The sequence below is a fragment of the Sinocyclocheilus anshuiensis genome, unplaced genomic scaffold (genome assembly GCF_001515605.1).
Source record: "Sinocyclocheilus anshuiensis isolate Anshui unplaced genomic scaffold, SAMN03320099.WGS_v1.1 scaffold874, whole genome shotgun sequence".
Lineage (NCBI taxonomy): Eukaryota > Metazoa > Chordata > Actinopteri > Cypriniformes > Cyprinidae > Sinocyclocheilus > Sinocyclocheilus anshuiensis.
This window is the reverse complement of record NW_015538065.1, coordinates 49,513-55,025: the sequence shown is the minus strand read 5'-3', so window position 1 is coordinate 55,025 and position 5,513 is coordinate 49,513.

Sequence of the window (5,513 nt, the reverse complement as noted above, 5' to 3'; positions counted from 1 at the left end):
CGTCCTAGTACATTATTACTGTACATTTAGTTCTGGAACTAAAGCGGTGCGAAAGGCCCTATATATGCCCTTGTGAAAAAGTAGTACACTTTAGCATACTTAAAAAAAGTACTTATTACAGAAATAATATACTTTCAAAGAATATACAGTAACACTTTAGTATAGGGACCAATTCTCACTATTAACTATATATAGCATGCCTATTATTAACATATTGGCTGTTTATTAGTGCTTATAAAGCACATATTCTACAACCCTAATCCTACCCAATACCTAAACTTAACAACTACCTTACTAACCATTAATAAACAACAAATTAGGAGTTTTTTTGATGCAAAAGTCATAGTTAATGGTTTATTAATGGCGAGAATTGGACCTTAAAATAAAGTGTGACCGAATATACTTCAAAGCGATGAATGAATTTTCGGACGCTTAACTGAATGTTAATTGCACTTGAAAATGTATTATAGTTTTCATTTATAGTAAATGCACAGTTTAGTTATTTTGGAAAATGTTAACGTTATTATAGCACCACCTTGTGAACGATTTCCACAAAAATAGGTACACATACTTGTTTAAACAAGATGTAGGAATAGATGAATCTTCATAACAGTAGGCAATTTGGGTTTGACGTTATTATTCACTGAAATTTGATTGGCTGCTGGAGGCCATGTTTTTTTTATTGTAGCCAATTCATATTAGAGGGCATATTAGGATGTCCACCGAATAAAATGCTTACAAATTTTCAACTACACTGATAATATGTTTATGGCATTAATAGGGATTTTCTGTTGTAGCGCCCCCTTTAGGTGCCGTTTTGTCCTGGTCTATGTGTATGAAATTTCTTTAAGTTTGGATATTTCTAGATGTTTGGAGTTATCAAGTTCTTACCAAAATAAGTGTACTTCTTTAAAGCACAACAAAAGATTAATAGAGGATTTAAAATGTACTTTACTGTAAACATTTTTTACTTGACATTATTACAAATTGCACATTTTAAAAGTGTGCTTACTGTAAGTGAGTTAAGAAATAGTCATAAAAGCATACTATTATTAAGTGCACTAAAATGGCCATTAAATTTAATATTCACTTTCAAATACAGTTTCAAAAATGTACTTACTAACTATATATATATATATATATATAGAGAGAGAGAGAGAGAGAGAGAAAGTATATTTTTAAAACTGTATTTGAAGGTGAATATATTATTAAATTAAATGGCTGCTTTAGTGTACTTAATAATAGTATTATTATTAAGTACACTAATGTATATGGAATAGAATGAATGGAAAGATAACTTGTAATAGCTTTGCACTTTCAAGATAAAACAAAACTGTGCCTACTTTCCATAACAGCATACAAACACAGATACATTAACTCCTGCCTCCCCTTTTTCCCACAGCCGAGGTCCTGGCAAAGGTGACCTCTTAAACCTCTTTGCTTTTAGCTTTCATACCAAAGACCCAATTTTATCAGGCACACCCATTAGAAGCGTAGGAGTGCCTCTGAAAATATGAGAAACAACACAACAGCATCTACTTTAGGACTGTACAAACACTCAGCAAAGGGGAATGAAAGGCATAAACATCTTTCAATGCTCTTCACAGACCAGTGGATGAGAACTGTAAAGCCATTACAGCTAAACTGACACTGACCAGTCCACTTTGCCAGAGTGTGGGAACCAAACAGCAGAGCAGAGACCAGTAAAGCACTGTCACGTGTCAAAGCCGATGGGTTCTGTTATGATTGCCTTTCTGTAATATGCTGAAGGCTTTTAGTGAGCCATTGAAAAAGTGCTGTTGCTTGATTCTAAACATAATTTGTGTGTTTATTTTTAGCTTTTTTCTGTTGTCAGACGGAACATTTTAGATTTAATTGCGTTACAGATTTGATTCGAGCCCTTGAAATGACAAACAAAAGCTTAGCTCTTCATTCAGACAATATTGTTTTTATATTGCTGTTGCTTCATCAGTTTGAGTCACCTTGACCCAGAAACATGGATATAAGCCAGCATTTAAATAATTATATTTCAGCAACGGCTTGAAGTTGAACCATACTTACAATATCATTAGAAAGCTGAGATTTTATGCATAAAATGCATAAAAGCATGTTTCTTGGTCAGAGTGATTTAAAATAAGGTCAGATCAAGGATAAATCTGTCAATCTAACAATGAAAAAATTGAATCAGAAATAAAAGGAAAACTGTCATACTACAAAATAACATTAGAAAGCTGTGACAAAGTGACTGAAAATGATGGAGTAGGTCACATATTAGTACAAAATATATAGGTAAATAACTAACTAAATAAATAGATTTTATTGAATGCAATAAATTACATTATACAGCCTTTGAGACATGAGCAAGCTCTAGCTAACACTATACAATCTCTAAATTACTAGCAGGTCTATTCTATTCTATTCTAAAGATTTACTAAGATTACAAATACACGATAAAGTAAAATAAAATATTCATTTGTCTGTGCAATCTGATTGCGTGTGCACTTGTTGGCGTTGCAGATGATTTATAAAGTGTAATTGCACAAATAGCCTCAAATGCAAATTGGTTTGATACACCTAAAAGAAAACCTCCAAAAAAACCTCTCTCAAATCTCTCTTAGAAATTATTTCACTTTCACAAAATGGTGCGAAGAGACTATATAGTTAAACAAAATCAGTGGCACAGAGAGGGCAATGAGAGCAACTTTTGCATCACCCCACCAAATTTTTCCACAGGGCGAGGAAAAAAAATCATATTTTGATGAGAACTATAATGTGGCAAGAAATGAGCCACATCCTTGGGGATGACAGCGATTTGGGAAATGGGTTGTGAGAGGAAATGCCAAAGAGACTTCAGAAAAAGTACAGTTACTACGATATAGTGCCTGGGTCAAGGCCACTGCTAGATTATTCATTACCTCAAAAACAAAATTGCAGTGGCGATTAAATCTTTGATAGTTAAATGTGACTAAATACCTTCACAGTAAATCAAAGGTACAGCTGGAATTTTGCAGTCAGTAGAAATTTTGCAGCAAAGACAGCACTCAAGTGCATGTGAGGACACAGAGAGATTGCTAATTGAGGGGTCCTAAATGGATTTGTAAATTCAAGATCTACATCTCTAGCATTTAATTAAAACGAGAATTGTATATGCACTCACGGTTATAAACAAAAAAATCTTAATGCATTGCAAAATCTCAAAATATTAGAGATCTTAATAAGTACCCCTGGTTTAAATGATGTTCTTTGCTTCCTCACACAGTCTGAGAAACCTGACCCTGTGCTGAATTATACCTTTGAACATTTCCAAAAATAAAAAATAAACTCTTAGTCTTTACATTTGAGAACAAAAACACTTGCCAATTTCCTTCATTACAATGATTAACAAAGGCCAAGTCATTCATTAATGTGGTCCCTCTTAACATTCATGAATATGCAGTTCATCTTAAGGAAGATCAAAGCTAAAGTCACCACCACTATCTTTCCTGAGCCTGTTATTTCAAAGCTTCATTGAAGAACCATTGATCCCACCATATTAGCCATTAGCCTAGTGTGGTCCCTTGAGGTTCAAAGTCAATATTTCAATTTCTTGTCAACATCCGAAGACCTCAGCGCTGCCTAATACTTCACATGAGAACTAATGGATTCTTGGTGGAGAACAAACAAGAAGAAAACACCACAGATTAAACGTTTTTTTAGGGGGTGTGATAGCTTGCTAGCTGGCTGCTACTCGTTTCCAATTAGTTCAGTGCTGGTGTGGTACATCTTGCAGTGGTAAACTACTCATTAAAAATGTAACGCAGTGGAAAATGATGCACTTCTGTGAAGTGAACTTGTGGGAATGTATATAAACCATCTCGATGAATGTTTGCTATCCATTTCAATGCTTAAAAACAGCAGCAGGGATGTATGTAGCTTAAAAACAAAAAGTAAGTCATGTGAAGTTGTGGAAGTTTAAACAGGTGTTGACTATCAACCTCAGACTGAACATAACGCACTCCCAGAACATCCTCCCAGTGTATCCAAACTGTTCAAACAAAGCCCTGAGTCTCAAGGGAAACAAACTGGGCTACAGAACTTGTAAATCTAATTAGGACTCACAGCAGAACTCTTATTCTTATCCACTATATGTCTAGACTAAAACACGCCTGATATTTCCAACCAAACTGTGGGTTTATTGTTCAGCATTCCTCCGGGAATGACCCATGGTGCTCCTGCATCTAGCCTCAGATATCCCTTCGCTGGACATTTGATCTTTGTGGAACAGAGAGGTCCTGAGATGAGACAAACATGTCATCTTGTCACATGGATGATGTTCTCCGGAGCAGCTGGATGTTCCTGTAGGTCAGCAGTTAAATGTCATACAGAGAGGCTGAATGATTTCAGATCGCACTGTGGATGAATGGAGCTATTGTTTCAGCTGAGGTGAAACCCAATCTCTGCCTCCCAGATGATTGGGTGACAAAATGTGCAGGTCTCTTCCTTTCTTCCACCTCCACTGGTCTTACTTCTCTCTCTCCACTTTTCTTTCTGTCTTCCTATACTCTAAATGATGCTACTATAAAAAAAAAGTGCAAATCCATATACAGTGTTTTCATAATCTAGACTAGCGAGTTGTCTTGAATAGTTAATCTTAAGGTGGACATAGAACATTTAGCATCATATCCACTATACTTCAGATGCATTTTTAAGGGGCATTCACAAAAGATGACTTTTTATGTTCTAAACAAAACGAATCGCAACAGAATGGACTAGTGGACACGTTTTTCTCAGTTTCGAAAATGACTTAAAGGTGCCATAGAATGCATTGATACAATATTTTAAATTGTTCTCTGATATCTACATAGAAGGTATGTGGCTTGGGTAAGGGCAAAAAAGTTTTTAATGTCCATTTACAACCCTAGGATTTGTCCCTAGAATTAAAATGGTCTGTTTTTTTAATTTTAATTTTAAAATTACTCGGGGTGATAGGCAATGCAGGGATTCCTCTTCAGCTAAACTGAACGTATCTTCCTCGCTCGCGCAAGAAACAACGTAATCATGGCCACTGCTGGCTGGTGAGCACGTGTTAATACTAATGCTAGCCACCTTAGCATCAGCCGAAGAGTTGTTTGAATGACCACGTTTACTCCCCATGGCAACACAATATAGGGGAAAACTGCAAGTCAAAGACTTAATAAAATAACACAAGCAGCATACGATTAATAAAAAGTTATTTTTGCACTGTCTAAACACAGATGGTGCAGGAGCTTGTAAAAACACGTCTGATCAGGTAGCCATCTTGGACTCCCCACCCACCCCGGTTAGAAATTTAGTCCGACTTGAACCGGCGCCGATGCCACGTCACTGTCACGTGTGGCATCAAAGTACCGCGATATCTTTCGAGAGCAGCCGGCTGACTCAGCTGGCGCAGCTTTTTCAGAGCGACTGCAGGAGCACTGATGACGACACAGCTGTTTCACGATTGGCCAAATTCACCACATGACAACAATGACGTGTGTTTCTAACATCTTCAA